Genomic DNA, 20,046 nt, shown 5'->3' with positions numbered 1-20,046 from the left:
ATACTAAACGGCAAGTCTGAAAAGAACATTTAACCTAAAATGGGTCAGTGAACAGCGAACTGGAACGAGATAAAAAAGGGAAAAAAGAAAACGTCTGGACTGTGGGATTAAAGGAAGGTGCAGGTGGCGTTTCCATGGAAATCGGCTGTTAAACTCAGTGTTCCTTACCTGGGGTGACATCATCCTCCTTCAAAGAAGCAGCGGCACGAGCGACGAGGTTCCAGTGAGGAGTTACTTTCGGGAAAGGTGCCAGGTCTGGCAGAATGATGTAACATTCAGAGACCCCCATCCCCCGACCCCACCCCCCTCAACCCCCCCTCAGGCATCCTGAAAGCCAGCCCGCACCCCCCGTCTGGGAACTATAAGTCCAGCTCTGGGTCAGGACGTCCTCCATGTAAGAGAAATGTAATGGGCAGATCGCACAGCGCCCCCTGCTGTCTCTACAGCAAGCGGCCTCACAGGGGTCTGTGGCTCATTCCAATCCCTTATCCTGCCTCCTCACTCCCTTTCCTCACTTCCTTAGCTCCACCTAACGGACGACAATAGGAAAGGATGTGAGGAAAGGATGAGAGGAAAGGACGCGAGGAAAGGATGTGAGGAAAAGATGCAAGGAAAGGAGGCAAGGTTTTGTACAGCATGTGTTCTAAAAGCAATACTTCCACAAACCCTCCACTCGTGTTTCCTTACTTAAGCCTTTTGGGGTGTTAAGTTTGGGTGGACAGGCCATGGTTTAGTGGAAGCCCAGTTCAGCCTGGCCTAGTTCAGCCTGGCTCAGTTTAGCCTGGCCCAGTTCAGCCTGGCTCAGTTTAGCCTGGCACAGTTCAGCCTGGCACAGTTCAGCCTGGCTCAGTTTAGCCTGGCTCAGTTTAGCCTGGCCCAGTTCAGCCTGGCTCAGTTTAGCCTGGCCCAGTTCAGCCTGGCTCAGTTCCGCCTGGCCCAGTTCAGTCTCGGGGGGCCTGGCACCCAGGCACCCCCTCCCCATCTCTTGGGTCCCTTTAGGGGTACAGAGTATAAATCCCCAAAAATACAGTGCTCTGCACATCCTTCAATCACCCCACAACCATCAATCATTCCCTCCAACAGACATCCTTGTAGAAGGTTAACTAATGTGCATGAATTTTCCACAGAAAAATAAGCAAATAAAAACTATAAACCTTTTGAAATATGATAAAATGGGGTTGGATTTCTGTGGCAGTAACTGAGGGCCCCTGACTAAAGTTCACTCATTTGAATAAATCACTTCTAAGTTTACGGAGACGAGGGCCTGCAGTTTGGTTTTCTGAGCAAAATGCATTAGCATTTTCCTTTTGAGCATTATTGCAGCAATAAACCATATACAGCATGCATTGCAGTGAAAAGTGCATCTCTCTCTCTCTCACTCACTCACTATATCCCCTCTCTACCCTCTCTCTATCTTTCTATCTCTGTCTAATTTATTCTCTCAATTGCCCTCTCTCATTCTCTCTAACTCCGTATCTTTCTCATTCACTCTCTTTCTCATTATGTCCCTCTCTCTCCTGCTCCCTCTCTTTCTCACTCTCTCATTCTCTCTCTGTTTCTAATTCCTTCTAACTCCGTATCTTTCTCATTCACTCTCTTTCTCATTATGTCCCTCTCTCTCCTGCTCCCTCTCTTTCTCACTCTCTCATTTATTCTCTCTCTCATTCTTACTTTCTCATTCACTCTTTCTTTTTCACTCTCTCTCTTTCCAGTGAACTGTCACGTGGGCGGAGCCCATTAAAATGACCCATAATGCCATTTACAATGGTGAAAACCCATGAGAGTAATTACCCCTTATCACCCAATCAAATGCGCAGGAGAACTCTTCCTGAATAAAGCAGCGTTCACAAAAGATTTCATTATCCAATTTATAAAATTAAAAAAGTTAATTTCATAAAAATTTTATATATAATAAGTCTGGTCTTAATTTGTGCTATCACGTATATGATATTATTCACATCATATGTATAATCAAATCAAATTTATGGTAGATTACATTTTATTTCTGTCAGTTACAGAAATTAGTGGAAATGTAGTTATTCAAAGAAAATTACACACACACTACTCAGTTCCAACTGTGTGTGTGTGTGACAGAGAGAGAGAGAGTCTGTTAAAAGGTTTCTTGTAGAAAAGAACGTGTTTCTTGCAAACAGACAGAGATGGATAAGAAAGCCAGAGTCCATTTCCTTTAGGATCAAAGCACATTCAGCAGCACATCACCAGGGAAACCTGCATTTATAAAACTCTCCCTAATGTTGCATAACACAGCCTCACCCACTCAACACTGTCACCACAGCTTCATATACATGCTATAGAACTGTCATTATTCAATGGTAATAAAACTGAGAAGTGATTCAAGCAGTACTTTCACTGATCTCTCGAAAAAAAAAAAAAACAGTTGTGTAAATAAACAGGAACACTACAGGACTGAGTTACTCAGGTAACAGACTACGGACGAGTTACTCAGGTAAAAGAAATACAGACTAGTTACTAGGTAAAAGGAAGCCTACAGGACTGAGTTACTCAGGTAAACAGGAAGCCTACAGGACTGAGTTACTCAGGTAAACAGGAACACTACAGGACTGAGTTACTCAGGTAAAGAGGAAGCCTACAGGACTGAGTTACTCAGGTAAAGAGGAAGCCTACAGGACTGAGTTACTCAGGTAAACAGGAACACTACAGGACTGAGTTACTCAGGTAAACAGGAAGCCTACAGGACTGAGTTCAGAAGGAGCTACGGACTGAGTTACTCAGGTAAAGAGAAGCTACGACTGAGTTATCGTAAGAGCCTACAGGACTGAGTCACTTTGTTCCTCTGATTGGACGCAGTTGTGTGGCCGGTACAGTTCCGTTAGTAGAACGAGGGGGCATAAATGGAAATTGAAATCTCATACAGACATTAGGAAGCATTTCACACGGAGAGTAGGAAACATTTTTTCACGCAGTGAGTAGTCTGTGTGGAATGGCTTGCAGGTCATGTAGTAGAGGCAGAAATTCTGGGGGTTTTCTAGACCAGGCTCTAACAGCATTAGGTACTATCTAGCTTGTAGGAAATTAGAGCATTAGGTACAATTTAGTGGTAGGAAAATGGCGAGCATTGTAGGGCAAGAAGAGCCTGATCTCGTCATTAGGTTGCATTGCATTTCATTGCGTTGTGCTACGCTACCCCACATTATGTTATGCTATGGTATGCTTTGCTATGCTTTGCTATGCTATGCTACGTTATGTTATGCTATGGTATGCTTTGCTATGCTATGCTACGTTACGTTATACTATGGTATGCTTTGCTATGCTATGCTACACTACGTTATGTTATGCTATGGTATGCTTTGCTATGCTATGCTACACTACGTTATGTTATACTATGGTATGCTTTGCTATGCTATGCTACGTTACGTTATACTATGGTATGCTTTGCTATGCTATGCTACACTACGTTATGTTATACTATGGTATGCTTTGCTATGCTATGCTACGCTATGTTATGTTATGCCATGGTATGCTTGGCTATGCTATGCTACACTACGTTATGTTATGTTAGAACCCTGTACTCTTGTTCTGCATTTCTGATAGTGAACAGCGGCCAGTGAAAATGGCAGAGCTGCTGCGGGTGTCGCCTCACACACACAGAGACAGCTCCTCAATCCAAAACCATCTGTCACCGTGGAGACTGAACAGGGACGGCGGTTTGCCAAACACGTTCGCGGCCTGGAAGAGCCATCGGAGCGCGCTGCGCACGGAACCCGGGGGAAAAGCCTGTTTGTGCGTGACAGATGCACAGAGAGCTGAAGGCCGAAGGGCTGCTGCTCACAGCAGAGAGGACAGCGTGGAAGAGTCACTGAGCGGCCAGGCACCGCAGGCCTCTACAGCTCCAAAATGGCACCCGACCCCAACCGGACCCATGGATTTATGGATTTATACGTACATATCACTTGACCCGAACCCAAACAGACCTGTATATAACCAGACCCAAACCCAAACAGACCTGTATATAACCAGACCCAAACCCAAACAGACCTGTATATAACCAGACCCAAACCCAAACAAACCTGTATATAACCAGACCCAAACCCAAACAGACCTGTATATGACCAGACCCAAACTCAAACAGACCTGTATATAACCAGACCCAAACCCAAACAGACCTGTATACAAAACAACCAGCAGTGTGGGATGTTGGCCCAAGGATCTATTCAGAGACATTTAGGTTTTGGAATGATGAACAGCCTCCTTATCCAATAGGACTTGCACTTTTGAACTGAATCCGCCCTTTTTGCAGTCCATCATAGCCTCCTGCAGGAAGCTGGAAGAGCAGCCGACTGGACGAGTTTGGCTAGTTCAGGCAGCTGTTCGTGTTTCACAGTCATTGTTATTGAACCAAAATAGCCCCAGACAAGGTAAATACTGCGGCATTAGCGCCTGTGTGGAAGTTGTCTGAGGTTGGAGAGATTTGGAGTTCTCGCTGAAACCTCAATATAACTCGAGTGTTTTGTGGTTTCCCTCCACTCCGCTGTGCTAATGACTCTGTCTGGCGGGTAATTATCCACCCAGCTGAGATACGCTGTTAATGACAGCCCTTTAAACGGCCTTTTTATGTGTGTCCCATTCAAACCTACTATATCTGGGGAAAGTTTAATCTTTGAATGAGTCCGGCTCTTTCAGACGCATTTCATATTTTCCCCGGTGGATGTGTTCAGATGGATGTAATTCTGCTTCGTACCGCTCAAGGCTCGGATTTCGCCCGCTATTTATGAGTACTTAACCCCTGTCAGCCGACCCAGAAATCTTCATTTTAAATAAAGTGCGAGCTGTTGTCAGCTCAGAGCGCCATTAGTCTGATGAAGGCAGCCGGCCAAAAGGTTCAAATCTCTAACCTGGAATGAAGCGGCTCGAGCCCGGACCTTTCCGCCAATGCCGCCGCTACCATATTCCTTTGATCTGCGCACCTGTTTCTAACCTGCGGGCTGAAAAGCGAACGCAATCCGCGTTTATCTAAAGTGTATTTCAGAAGCCAGGAAGCAATAAATGGGTAGAGGGTGGAAAATCTTCCAGGAGAGTAATTGAGCGACACAGCTTGGCCGGGCTGTTCAAAGGGGTGCGCTGATTGACACTGGAGGCTGAAAGTGACCTGCCGGCGAAATGATAATGTCGAATCCGAACACCCCCCCCCCCCCTCGCTGTGGAATCCGAACATAACCTGCAAACCGGACACCAGGGGATTCTGCAGCTCCACAGTCTGCCACATATTTCAGAAAAAGGGCAGAATATGATAAGACTGCATGACTCTAAAAACCAGCCGTAGAAATAATATGGTGTTAGATCATATCTAGGCTGGAGGTAACTGGAGCACTAGGTACAATTTATTTTGGAAAATGGCGAGCATTGTTGGGCTGAAGTGTGTTCTCGTCGTTACGTTACGTTACGTTATATGTTATGTTATATGCTTATGTTATGCTTATGTTATGCTTATGTTACGTTACGTTACGTTACGTTATGTTATGCAAGGCAAGGTGTGGATAAAACACATATGAATTTTTTTAAAAGCCTCGTTACTCTCACGAAGCCTCAACCCTGGTCTTGGAGAGTCACAGAGTCTGCTGACGTCCCCAGACCTGGTCCTGGAGAGTCCCAGAGTCTGCAGAGGTCTTTAGCCTTGGTCCTGGAGAGCCGCAGGGTCTGCTGGGGTCCCCAGCCCTGGTCCTGGAGAGCCGCAAGGTCTGCTGAGGTCTTTAGCCTTGGTCCTGGAGAGTCGCAGGGTCTGCTGGGGTCCCCAGCATTGGACCCAGAGAGTGACAGGCCTCTCAACAAACAAAAATCTTTACCCTGCAACTCTCCAGGACCAGGGTTGGGGGTCCCAGCAGACCATGTGCCTTTCCAGAACCAGGGTTGGGGGCCTTAACAAACACTTTAACCCCCTTCATGAAAATCCAGGTTATGACCACAGAGATTTGAGCCCATTTTACTAGTGCTGATACATGGAAGCATAACTGCTTCACCATCAGGAGAAAACTTTTGTGGGGGTGGGAACTTTTGGGGAAATTATGTGTATGTACATCAGTTCTGGTGCCAATCAGCACGTTCAAAATGCAGTAGATATTTGGGTAGCTTAATCTACTGGTAGATAATTGAACGCAATCAATGTTCTTCAGATTTATAGCAACTGACAGTCCCATGGGTATATGGCTGTGCTTGGAACCCTGCCTGGATTCTCACAAACCACATTTCATTTTTCATTCTGTTCATGGAAGATGATAAACGATGGATATATGAAGTCAATCACTGGATTATTCCTTGTGAATGCATTCACGAATGACAGTTTGGAAACGATATTAATTTTACAGTTGTTCCACAGTACCTAATTGAACAGCTATAAACACGCCACTCTGAAGAAACGACAGTGTTTTGCTGTGTGAAATTAGGATTGTTGTCTTCATCGGGAATGCGAATGAGCTGCTTAATATGCACTAAATGAAAATTCAACTCTGGTAATGAGAATCTGAGGACTTTACTCTCATCTCTCTAAATATCAAAGCACCCAGGGAAAATGCACCCTTGATTATTCACGACTGGATGCTACAAGTTTTTCGACCAATCGTTTTATTGTAAGTGTGCATGTTAGGAATAGCCATGCTCACTCCATTAACTGGCCATCAGTTACATCTCCTGGTGTATGTGTGTGTAGGGGTTTAGGCATTTTGGAGTTAAGGTGTACAGGTTTTCAGGGGTTAGGATGCTGGTGTGTAGGGGTGTATGTGTTTAGAGGTTAGGGTGTAGGTGTTCAGAGGTTAGTATGTTGGTATGTAGGGGTGTATGTGTTTAGGGGTTAGGGTGTAGGTGTTCAGAGGTTAGTATGTTGGTGTGTAGGGGCGTAGATGTTCAGGGGTTAGTATGCTGGTGTGTAGGGGTGTAGCTGTTCAGGGGTTAGTACGCTGGTGTAGGTGTTTAGGGGTTACATTACATTACATTACATTCATTTGGCAGACGCTTTTATCCAAAGCGACATACAAAAAAGTGCATTTCATGTTCGTAGACAACTGCTAAACACGGATTAGGATGTTGGTGTGTAGGGGTGTAGCTGTTCAGAGGTTAGGATGCTGGTGTGTAGTGGTGTAGGTGTTCAGGGGTTAGGGTGTAGGTGTTCAGGGGTTAGGATGCTGGTGTGTAGGGGTGTAGGTGTTTAGGGGTTAGGATGTTGGTGTTTAGGAGTGTAGGTGTTTAGGGGTTAAGGTGTTGGTGTGTAGGTGTGTAGGTGTTCAGGGGTTAGGATGCTGGTGTGTAGGGGTGTAGGTGTTCAGGGGTTAGGATGCTGGTGTGTAGGGGTGTAGGTGTTTAGGGTTAGGATGTTGGTGTGTAGGTGTTCAGGGGTTAGGATGCTGGTGTGTAGGGGTGCAGGTTTTCAGGGGTTAGGATGTTGGTGTGTAGGGATGTAGGTGTTTAGGGTTAGGATGTTGGTGTTAGGTGTAGGTGTTTAGGGGTTAAGGTGTTGGTGTGTAGGTGTGTAGCTGTTCAGGGGTTAGGATGCTGGTGTGTAGGGGTGTAGGTGTTTAGGGTTAGGATGTTGGTGTGTAGGTGTTCAGGGGTTAGGATGCTGGTGTGTAGGGGTGTAGGTGTTTAGGGTTAGGATGTTGGTGTGTAGGTGTTCAGGGGTTAGGATGCTGGTGTGTAGGGGTGCAGGTTTTCAGGGGTTAGGATGTTGGTGTGTAGGGATGTAGGTGTTTAGGGTTAGGATGTTGGTGTGTAGCTGTTCAGGGGTTAGGATGCTGGTGTGTAGGGGTGTAGCTGTTTAGGGGTTAGGGTGTAGGTGTTCAGAGGTTAGGATGTCGGTGTGTAGGGGTTTAGGAGTTTAGTCTCTCTGCAGGTGTGTGTGTGTGTGTGTGTGTGTGTAATTGAGAAACTTTGTGCTGACTTCAATGTGAATCACATCAAAGATTTGAGGAAAAAAGATCCAAATCCAAATAATACTGGACAAATTTGGCACCAACCATAATATAGTGTGTGTATGTTTGTGCTTTGTGCATGTGTGTGTGCGAGAAAGTGTGTGTGTGCATGTGTGAGAGTGTGTGTGTTTGCGTGAGAGTGTGTGCGAGTGCATGTGTGTGTGTGAGAGAGAGAGAGTGTGTGTGTGTGTGGATGTGCCATTATGAAAGTGCTCCTGCAGAAAAACATCTCAGATTCCTTTATTCACTAGTCTCTATTAATAAAGGTTTTCAGGTGGGGTTGCTACCCTTTTCGACATTTGACAGTTTTAATTTCAGTGATTAAATCTTTAATGACGCGTAGCTCTTTCTGGAACAGCTTGCGCAAGTCACTTTCTGCTTCAGGTGCTAATGTCATCTTCATGTCATCAACATATGAATTTTCTTACAATTAACTTGAGATGGAAAAAGCTGGGAGAGTGCAGAGTGAGTTTCAGCCTGTCAGGTTATTAATCAGTTTTATCAGCATTGGGGGCGTCATGCGCCGGTGTTCACAAAGCAGAGGTCTGAGGGTTTTTCCACTCCAAACTGCAATCAAATATTTTCAAGATAAGTACACATCTAAATAGGATCTTGATACAAAAGACGGACAGAGGGAGAAATTCTCTATGTGATGTGTGATAACTGGAACGGCACTCGCGGAACAAACCGGAACAAACCGGAACAAGCAAGGGCCGTTCACAGCAGAGAGAGTCAGCAGTGGAGAGAAACAGAGAGCATGTCTGCCGGGGAAGGTGGGATGGACAGAGGTCAGAGTTCATGGACTCTGCTCATACAGGTGATCTGCAATCATCCAGGGTGGGCTGAGCTAAACTCTGGTGAACTGTAGTAATCTCTGGTGAGCTGTAGTAATCTCTGGTGAGCTGTGGAAATCTCTGGTGATCTGTGGGAATCTTTGGTGAACTGTGGTAATCTCTGGCAATCTGACGTGTAGCACAGTGGGTAAGGAACTAGACTTGTAACCGAAAGGTCGCAGGTTCGATTCCCGGGTAGGACACTGCCGTTGTACCCATGAGCAAGGTACTTAACCGAAATTGCTTCAGTATATATCCAGCTGTATAAATGGATACAATGTAAAATGCTATGTAAAAAAGTTGTGTAAATCGCTCTGGATAAGAGCGTCTGCTAAATGCCTGTAATGTAATGTAATGTAATGTAGTAATCTCTGATGAGCTGTGTTTATCTCTGGTGATCTGTGGTAATCTCTGGTGAGCTGTGGTAATCCAGGGTGATCTGTGGTAATCCCTGGTGAGCTGTGTTTATCTCTGGCAATCTGTGGTAATTTCTGGTGAGCTGTGGTAATCTCTGAAGAGCTGTGTTTATCTCTGGCGATCTGTGGTAATCTCTGGTGAGCTGTGTTTGTCTCTGGTGATCTGTGTTTATCTCTGGTGAGCTGTGGTAATCTAGTGTGAGGTGTGGTAATCCAGGGTGAGCTGTGGGAATCTCTGGTGAGCTGTGGGAATCTAGTGTGAGCTGTAGTAATCCAGGGTGAGCGGTGGTAATCTAGAGTGGGCTGCGGTAATCTAGAGTGGTATACATATATATATATATATATATATTGTGAGCAATTTAGTTAGATTTTTGTCCAGAAAATCCAGTATCATTTTGTTTAAAGACTCACATGACGTAGTCATGGACCTAATGAATTGATTGTACATTAGACACAAGGTACATACGTCAGAAAATAACCAGAATAAAAGGTTAATTAGTATGTGAGTTTCAATTCACGTTGATGACCAGGTATTTGTCATTTTCACTGTTGCCATGGTAAATATATTACATGCTGCAGCTCTAGAGGGTCTTTATTGAGTTGGCTAAAGCCTTTTTCCATTACACAGTCTAAAACACAGGGAGTATACACAATTTGCAGTGATTATTACCCAGGGATATTAACACAGATTGTGTGCATGCATACACACACAGACTGTCTCTCGCTCTCACACACAGTCTCACTCATACACAGATGCTTGCGCAAACACACACACACACACACACACACACAAGCAGACACACAGCCTCACTCTCTCTCTCTCTCTCTCCCACTCACACACACATGCATCAGACACACACACACACACAAATACCTTCACACACACACGCAGACACACAGCCTTTCTATCTCTCTCTCACTCACACACACACACACACACGCATCAGACAGACACTATCATAAAGGTTTTTCCTGTTCGATCTTGATGCATAATTTCAAGCTTTTAAATGTTATTTATTACTATTTTTACACTCCTGAAATACAATGTTTAATTAATTCACACAATTCCACTTGGAGAAGTATGTCTGCGGCTTCGATTTTAATTAAAAGGATTCTCATAATTAAATATTCTTTTGAAGAGCAGGACTGGGGAGGCCCAAGTTTTCAGGCTGAATGACCCACCGTAATCCGCCCACTGTTTATAAACCTGTGACTCCCCCGCTCCTATGAGAGTCATCTCGCCCCCCCCCCCTCCCTGCCCCTAACGGAACCACTCCGTGTGGAGCATGTTCTTCCCACAAATTTCCCCATGGGTTCCCCCTTGCACCAAAGGACATGCATGTCAGGTTAGGCATCCTAAGCAACTAGGATAGTCACAACTGTGCAAACGCTAACATGATGAGCATTAGCACTATTACAGTATGAATTGTATGAATTATGTATGAATCCATGCTAATGTGACATGCTTTAGTGCTCTTGAGTCTAAGCTAGTGATGCTAATGTGATGTGCTTTAGTGCTCGAGTCTAAGCTAGTGATGCTAATGTGATGTGCATTAGCGCTATTACAGTATGAATTGTATGAATTATGTATGAATCCATGCTAATGTGACGTACTTTAGTGCTCTTGAGTCTAAGCTAGTGATGCTAATGTGATGTGCATTAGCAATCTTTAATCTAAGCTAGTGATGCTAATGTGATGTGCTTTAGTGCTCTTGAGTCTAAGCTAGTGATGCTAATGTGATGTGCTTTAGTGTTCTTAAGTCTAAGCTAGTAATGCTAATGTGATGTGCTTTAGTGCTCTTGAGTCTAAGCTAGTAATGCTAATGTGATGTGCTTTAGCAATCTTGAATCTAAGCTAATGATGCTAATGTGATGTGCGTTAGCACTCTTTAATCTAAGCTAGTGATGCTAATGTGATGTGCTTTAGTGCTCTTGAGTCTAAGCTAGTGATGTTAATATGATGTGCATTAGTGCTCTTGAATTGAAGCTAATGATGCTAATGTGATGTGCGTTAGCACTCTTTAATCTAAGCTAGTGATGCTAATGTGATGTGCTTTAGTGCTCTTGAGTCTAAGCTAGTGATGCTAATGTGATGTGCTTTAGTGCTCTTGAGTCTAAGCTAGTGATGCTAATGTGATGTGCATTAGTGCTCTTGAGTCTAAGCTAGTGATGCTAATGTGATGTGCTTTAGTGCTCTTGAGTCTAAGCTAGTGATGCTAATGTAATGTGCATTAGCGCTCTTGAGTCTAAGCTAGTGATGCTAATGTGAAGTGCATTCGTGCTCTTAAGTCTAAGCTAGTAATGCTAATGTGATGTGCTTTAGTGCTCTTGAGTCTAAGCTAGTAATGCTAATATGATGTGCTTTAGTGCTCTTGAGTCTAAACTAGTGATGCTAATGTGATGTGCGTTAGCACTCCTGAATTTAAGCTAGTGATGTGCTTGGGTCTCATTGGATGCATGCTTTCATGAAATGAAGGATACCCAACGGGGAGAACAGGCCAATAAGCCCACTTAGACTCATAATTTACCCACAGAGAGAATCCACCAGTGAGTCATGCCTGGAACTGAGCATGCTGAAGGTTGCTGCTACATGGCCTAGCGAGCTGTTCCACACACGATCATCACTCTGTGTAAAAAATGCTGCATATTTTTATGACGCATCCCAGCATGCTTTGCTCTTTTACTGCTGTACCATAAGGTTCTGTACAGCATGTGAGTATCTTTTACTGGCAAGTGACTCTCTGTGGATAAGCGCCTCCTAATAATGAATAGTTTATAAAAAACACATTTCAACATGGACCCATACAGCGTTCAAGTAAATGCTGAGCACAGACTCACACAACTCCCTGGTACAAACTGAACACAGCCCCACACAACTCCCTGGTACAAACTGAACACAGCCTCACACAACTCCCTGGTACAAATTGAACACAGTCCCACACAACTCCCTGGTACAAACTGAGCATAGTCCCACACAACTCCCTGGCACAAACTGAGCACAGCCCCACACAACTCCCTGGTACAAACTGAACACAGCCCCACACAACTCCCTGGTACAAACTGAGCACAGGCCCACACAACTCCCTGGTACAAACTGAACACAGTCCCACACAACTCCCTGGCACAAACTGAGCACAGCCCCACAGAACTCCCTAGTACAAACTGAGCACAGCCCCACACAACTCCCTGGTACAAACTGAACACAGTCCCACACAACTCCCTGGTACAAATTGAACACAGTCCCACACAACTCCCTGGTACAAACTGAGCACAGCCCCACACAACTCCCTGGTACAAACTGAACACAGTCCCACACAACTCCCTGGCACAAACTGAGCACAGCCCCACACAACTCCCTGGTACAAACTGAACACAGTCCCACACAACTCCCTGGCACAAACTGAGCACAGCCCCACACAACTCCCTGGCACAAACTGAGCACAGCCCCACACAACTCCCTGGTACAAACTGAACACAGCCCCACACAACTCCCTGGCACAAACTGAGCACAGCCCCACACAACTCCCTGGCACAAACTGAGCACAGCCCACACAACTCCCTGGTACAAACTGAGCACGGTCCCACACAACTCCCTGGTACAAACTGAGCACAGTCCCACACAACTCCTAGGTAAAAACTGAGCACAATCCCACACAACACCCTGGTAAATATTCGTATGTGCTCAGAATAACTTGGACTTGCTGCCACATGAATAAATAAAGGCCGTTTCTCCACAGCCTTTTACTAAAGTGCTTTTATTAGGCTCTCCCGTTCCAGCGTGATCCCGAAGTTAAGGCACACTTTCCTAAACGCTCCTGAGCACAAAGTGCAGTGCTGACATTACGTTCAGCATGGAATCCAGTTACAAGAGGCTTTATCCCTCCTGTGCATTAGGACACGTTATAACGCATTATAGCGCATTATAGCATGCTCCGGGTGCTCTGACCTGCGTGCAGGATGCTGGCGCTTCAGCGAGCGAGCGGTCGCTCTGTTCCTCCGCCCCGCCCGTCTCCCAGGGGGCTCGATACAGTCTCAGCTCCCCGACTCTGACCGGGTTTCTGTCAAATAAAAAAAAATAAAAGAACGATTTAAAAATTCAATCAACAATAAACCAACAGACCTTGCTGACATTATGGATACATTCAGTCAAGAGGAGCTATAATCCATCAACAAATGCAAACAAAAGGAAATGAAGCAGAAATCCTTTAGCTACCACTTTGAAGTGATGGATTAGGATTTGATTTCTGACACCCTTGTGTGTCAGATAACACAGCCATCATACTGCACTCTTTCTGCAGTCTGGTGTTCCCCGAGAGAGGAGCTCATGGTCAGGGGCACAGAGAGCAGCTCAGGGGGAGAGAGGAGCAGCTCAGGGGAGAGAGGAGCAGCTCAGGGGAGAGAGAGGAGCAGCTCAAGCACACACGCACACATACACACATTCACACATACACACACACACATTCACACATTCACACATACACACACACATTCACATTCACACTTACACACTTACACACACACACACACACACACACACACATTCACACATTCACACACACATTCACACATACACATGCACATTCACACTTACACACACACACACACACACACGCACACATACACACATTCACACATACACACACACACATTCACACATTCACACATACACACACACATTCACATTCACACTTACACACTTACACACACACACACACATTCACACATTCACACATACACACACACATTCACATTCACACTTACACACACACACACACACACACACACACATTCACACATACACACATACACACACACATTCACACATACACACACAGACACATGCACATTCACACTTACACACACACACACACACACACACATTCACACACACACACACACACACTCACACACACACACACACACACACACACACACACACACACACACACACACACACACACACACACAATTCTATTTTCAGTTTGATACTCTGCAGTCTGTGTTATCCTCAGGGGGCCCATGCACCCCTGGGGGCCCCTTTGAAGGTTCGGTAGGGGGTCCCTGGCCAGACTTTACATGCACTATATATAGATTCGGGAAAATAAAATATGAATAAAATACCCACACAAAACACAAAACTTTTCCCTTTAAATATAACCATTTATAAAAACTCATGATGGGGGACCCCTGGATGCTCTCCCCCCCCCCCACCTTCTATACAGCCACAACACCATCCAGACCTGGCTTCCTGCTTCTGACTTCCTTCCACTAATTTAACTGAGTGGGTAAAGGGAGTCCCTAATCTCACTGGGTGGGTAAAGGGAGTCCCTAATCTCACTGGGTGGGTAAAGGGAGTTCCTAATCTCACTGAGTGGGTAACGGGAGTCCCTAATCTCACTGAGTGGGTAAAGGGAGTCCCTAATCTCACTGGGTGGGTAAAGGGAGTCCCTAATCTCACTGGGTGGGTAAAGGGAGTTCCTAATCTCACTGAGTGGGTAACGGGAGTCCCTAATCTCACTGAGTGGGTAAAGGGAGTTCCTAATCTCACTGAGTGGGTAACGGGAGTCCCTAATCTCACTGAGTGGGTAAAGGGAGTTCCTAATCTCACTGAGTGGGTAACGGGAGTCCCTAATCTCACCGAGTGGGTAAAGGGAGTTCCTTCCCACACAGACCACACCCCTTTACCCACACAGACCCCAACCCTTTACCCACAGACCCCTGCCCCCTTTACCCACACGACCCCTGCCCCCTTTACCCACAGACCCCTGCCCCCTTTACCCACCCAGACCCCACCCCTTTACCCACAAACCCCTGCTCCCTGTACCCACACAGACCCCACCCCTTTACCCACAAACCCCTGCCCCCTGTACCCACACAGACCCCACTCCTATACCAACACACGAAACTACCATGGCACCTTTCCAAAAATAAAAATAAAAAATCTTAATCTGCTATGTACGACTTTGACTGTCCAGCTGCTTGTTTCCGGTAAGGCCTCAGCTTCTCTGTGAGATATGTTTCAGAGACTAATTAAAGAGAACATTTCTCTTAAAAGCAGCTCTTTGCTAATGATGCGGTGCTTCACCTCAGTATGAGCTCCAAACTGGGTTCACTGGCTGACTCTTAAGCCACCTGGCAGCACCATGAGACAGCTGAGTTAACTTAAAGCATCTTTCCTTACAGGCAGGTCAGAAACAACACAAAATGACTTAAAATGAAGATTTAAACTGTTACACTGCGTCTGTATGTATCAGCACAAAATACTCTACTATAAATATGCAAATATAAATAGGCAAATATGGATTCAAAAAAACTTATGAATATAAATTGTTCCCATACACATAACAGCTGTTGAGGAACTCCAGTGTGGTGGCATCATTACAAAAAAAATGAAACGGCTTCCTCTCTCCAGCTCTCTCTCACTTAATTAATATTAATATTCATAACATTCAGAGCGGCGTTTTGGGGCGGGGTCTAAACTACAGATGTACAACAGGAGAGGAGCAGGAGACGTCACATGCTTGAGTGTGTATGTGTGTGTGTGTATGCATGTGCATATGCGTATGCTTGGGAGAGAGTGTGTGAGAATAGATGAGAGACATGTAGTGTGTGTGTGTGTGTGCGTGTGTGTGAGAATAGATGAGAGACATGTAGTGTGTGTGTGTGTGTGCGTGTGTGTGAGAATAGATGAGAGACATGTAGTGTGTGTGTGTGTGTGTGCGTGTGTGTGAGAATAGATGAGAGACATGTGTGTGTGTGTGTGTGTGTGTGTGTGTGTGTGAGATTGTTTTTTTCTGTTTGCTTAAATTTTTTAATTGTGCTGTCTGTGGATTCATCACCTGGTTTCACACACTGGCATCAAAGCTGGGTGCTTTCTCTGTGTAACCATGGCTCACAAACGGGCGGCTTCAGGTCAGACAATCACTGCAGACCCGACCTCCTCCAGACTGGGCCTCCTCCGAACCCAACCTCCTCCAGACTGGACCTCCTGCAGACCGCTCCTCCTCCAGACTGGGCCTCCTGCAGACCCGGCCTCCTGCAGACTGGGCCTCCTGCAGACCCGACCTCCTCCAGACTGGGCCTCCTCCGAACCCAACCTCCTCCAGACTGGGCCTCCTCTGAACCCGACCTCCTCCAGACTGGGCCTCCTCCGAACCCAACCTCCTCCAGACTGGACCTCCTGCAGACCCGACCTCCTCCAGACTGGGCCTCCTCCGAACCCAACCTCCTCCAGACTGGACCTCCTGCAGACCGCTCCTCCTCCAGACTGGGCCTCCTGCAGACCCGGCCTCCTGCAGACTGGGCCTCCTGCAGACCAGGCCAGAATCCCACAGGAGGCTCAGCGTGGGGACCTCACAGTGGTTTTCTGCTCATTACAAAAACAAAAAACGGTCCCGTCCTGTCCCGTCCCGTCCCGTCACCCCCTGGGTCACACACCCAGGAGGGACAGAATAACTGGCCACAGGGAGATGTGGTGATTCCAGGTTTCACCGGCATTTATTCAGAGAGAGAGAGAGAGAGTGTGACTTCTTCACTCAGATAAACAAACAAAAATCCTTACCCTTCACCCTCAGGGGCTCCTGGCAAAAATAATGAGCCAAAACAACAAAGACAAAACAGACCAAACAGCACAAATGCTTTTAAGCTTCTGTTATGCCTCTCTGTCTCTCTCTGCTTCTCTCTGCCTCTCTCTGCCTCTCTCTCAGTCTCCCTGTCTCTCTCTCTCTGTCTCTCTCTCTCTCGGTCTCTCCCCGTCTCTCTCTCTCTCTCTCTCTCTCCCTGTCTCTCTCTCTCGGCCTCGCAGAGCTCTTTAACTATGGAGATGCCAGTCACAGAGTGCATGTGACCCACCCATCCCCCCCCCACCTCCCTGAACCCTTTTCTGTTCCCTGTCCTTGAATAGTTTTCTTATTAAGCCTCACCACACATTTATAACCACACAGCGAATGCTCCTGCTCATCGCCCTGGACGCTCCCTTATCAGCTGATGCCCTCACTGTAAGCAGCATTTGATGGCTTTACCCTGCGTGTTTACAAACCCCTGTTGTAGGACAGGATGGAGGACTACGGATGAGCGAATCACATGCAGCACGGGGGGGGGGGTGTAATTATACTCCTCAGAAATGAGCCGCTCTGCTCAACGGCCTCTGCTAAGACTGCACAAATACCAGCCGTGATACATCCTGAGGGAGACGGTGGTGAGAGAGGGTGTGGGGCAGGTGAGAGAGGGGGGTGTGGGGCAGGGAAAAGGGGGTGGGGCAGGTGAGAGAGGGGGTGTGGGCAGGTGAGGGAGGGGTGGGGCAGGTGAGAGGGGGGGTATTGACAGGTGAGTGGGGCAGGTAAGGGAGGGGGGTGTGAGGCAGGTGAGGGAGGGGTGTGGGGCAGGTGAGGGAGGGGGGTGGGGACAGGAGAGAGGGGGTGTGAGGCAGGTGAGAGAGGTGAGAGCAGGAGAGGAGGGGGTGTGGGACAGGAGAGAGGGGGGTGGGCAGGTGAGAGAGGGGCGTGGGGCAGGTGAGAGAGGGGCGTGGGGCAGGTGAGAGAGGGGGGTGGGGCAGGTGAGAGAGGGGGGTGGGGCAGGAGAGAGAGGGGCGTGTGGCAGGTGAGAGAGGGGGGTGGGGCAGGAGAGAGAGGGGCGTGGGGCAGGGGAGAGAGAGGTATGGGGCAGGTGAGAGAGGGGCGTGGGGCAGGAGAAAGGGTGGGTGTGGGGCAGGTGAGGGAGGGGGGTGTGGGGTAGAGATTCAGCAGGTAATAGAGACAGGTTTATTTACAGCCCAACAGGCCCATCACACACATCACAACAAAATAAAGACACAACACCTGAAACGAGCTGAAGCAGGACGCTAATAAAGATGAGCAGCAGGTGCACTCCCAGGCAGAGATGCTGCCTCTCTGCAGGCAAAGCACACCCCAGAACAGCACTCAGCCCAAAAAGGCCCTCTCTGTGAAACCTGTACCCGCGTATGGACCCCATCTGAGACCATGAGCAACCAGCTACAGCTGCAGCTCACCTGAGGGTGGTGCTGTCCCTGGTTCTGCAGCTCACCTGTGGGTGGCGCTGTCCCTGGTGCTGCAGCTCACCTATGGGAGGCACTGTACCTGTGAGGTCATGATTCAGGCTTTCTGCCCCCTGGGTGCAGGGAACAAGCTCCCCACCATCTCACCCAATGACCCAAAATTTGAAGACTCCATGAAGAGCAGACTTTGGGAAGAGTGAGGAAGTGAAAAGGCGATATGCTTATTTATCCAAAGCGAGGTTGAGAGCAGAAGCGGACTCTGTGAAGCTCCGCCCGGTCCTCCCCCTCCGGCCAGACCGCCCAACATGGCCGCCGTCTTTACTGCGCTGCTTTAAAGGTCAATTGATTGCGGTTTATTTGTGTCATGCGTAGACATGCATAAGCCTGACATTCCCTGTGGCTGGGTGAGTCACTAACTTCAGACACACACACACACACACACACACACACGCGCATGTACACACACACACAACACATGCATATATACATATGTATATTACATTACATTACATTACAGGCATTTAGCAGACGCTCTTATCCAGAGCGACTTACACAACTTTTTACTTAGCACTTTACATTGTATCCATTTATATACAGCTGGATATATACTGAAGCAATGCAGGTTAAGTACCTTGCTCAAGGGTACAACGGCAGTGTCCTTACCCGGGATTCGAACCTGCGACCTTTCGGTTACAAGCGCAGTTCCTTACCCACTGTGCCACACTCCGTCCTATATATACTGAACATACTGTATACACAAACACACACTTGCACGCACTCTCACAGCCACACAAACACACAAACATATCCTGTACATACACACACACAAAAACACTGCCCATGCGTTCGTCCTGCCTTTTGAAAGTTCTCAGAAGAGAGGTATATCAGTAACAGTTTTTTCAATGAATTTTTCTAGCATAAGATTGTCTGTGCCTGAGCATAATAAAGTCAGAATCTGTTCTGACTTCTGTCTGTTTTATATACTGTTTTTCACACTTCAAAATGTCATACTTTTCATACTTTTTAGAAAAGTATTTCTCGCCTCTGCTGTAAATGTAAAGTTAAGCCACATGGTACAAGTTTAACACACAAAAAACTTGTTTGACTAAAGAAACAGTGACTTCAGTTTCTAGAAAACACCTCCTGGAGAATGTTCTAGAAGCCACTGGGCTGCAGCTGCTCCAGCCACTCCCAAGGCTCACGGGTCTAACAGAGAGTACAGCCATTTCACACAAGCATTTCGCAGCACAATCTTCCCTCTCTGACATAAAGAGAAGAATTTTCTCATCTAGACACAAAAGTTGCTTCTCTTCAGCATTGTAAGCTCACAGAAACACCCCATTAGAGCTGAGAGCTTCTGAATAAGTTTTTTGAAATGTACCATTCACTGCCGAATCCCTGAAATGTCTTCCAAGGTCTAAAAAAAAAAAAAAAAAAAAAAGATACAAATGCAAATTAGAAGGAGGAAATAAATTCTGTTTAGAACGTGGCGGCTGTCCATAGAGGCCAAGGACCTGATGCATAAATTATAAATGAATCTCATCCAGGAGAAATGTGAACTTTTTCAGATTGTTTGATTTTTAGGGCTGAGTTTGCGGAGCTGGTGTTGACGCAGAGGACCGGGTTTTACCCATTCTCACATGCATTAACTCATGCATTCTGCATGTTCATGGGCCCCGGGGGCGGTGTATCGATGGATTATTGATGAAGGACATGAAATGTTGAAATGTTCACTGCAGGGGTGCTGAGTGCCGCATGCGGTAAGGCTCTGCTCTAGTCGATTGACGAGCACCTCAGTCTGATGAAGAATCCCACCCGTGCCAGTGCCCACTGTGCCCAGAAGCACC

At 46.7% G+C, this 20,046-nt stretch overlaps 1 long non-coding RNA gene across 1 annotated transcript in view; it reads right to left on the bottom strand.

Annotated features, from left to right (window-relative positions):
- LOC135238492 (uncharacterized) overlaps positions 1-16,665 on the bottom strand; it is a 32,254-nt gene extending 15,589 nt beyond the window's left edge. The window contains exons 1-2 of the long non-coding RNA XR_010325131.1: positions 16,112-16,665; positions 13,133-13,244 (exon numbers count right to left, since the gene is read on the bottom strand). This is a non-coding gene — a long non-coding RNA (uncharacterized LOC135238492). The remainder of the gene's footprint in view (positions 1-13,132; positions 13,245-16,111) is intronic.
- Between the last annotated feature and the right edge of the window lie 3,381 nt (positions 16,666-20,046).

This window comes from Anguilla rostrata, chromosome 1 (assembly GCF_018555375.3).
Source record: "Anguilla rostrata isolate EN2019 chromosome 1, ASM1855537v3, whole genome shotgun sequence".
Classification (NCBI taxonomy): Eukaryota; Metazoa; Chordata; class Actinopteri; order Anguilliformes; family Anguillidae; genus Anguilla; species Anguilla rostrata.
This window is presented reverse-complemented; position numbering and strand designations above follow the sequence as displayed.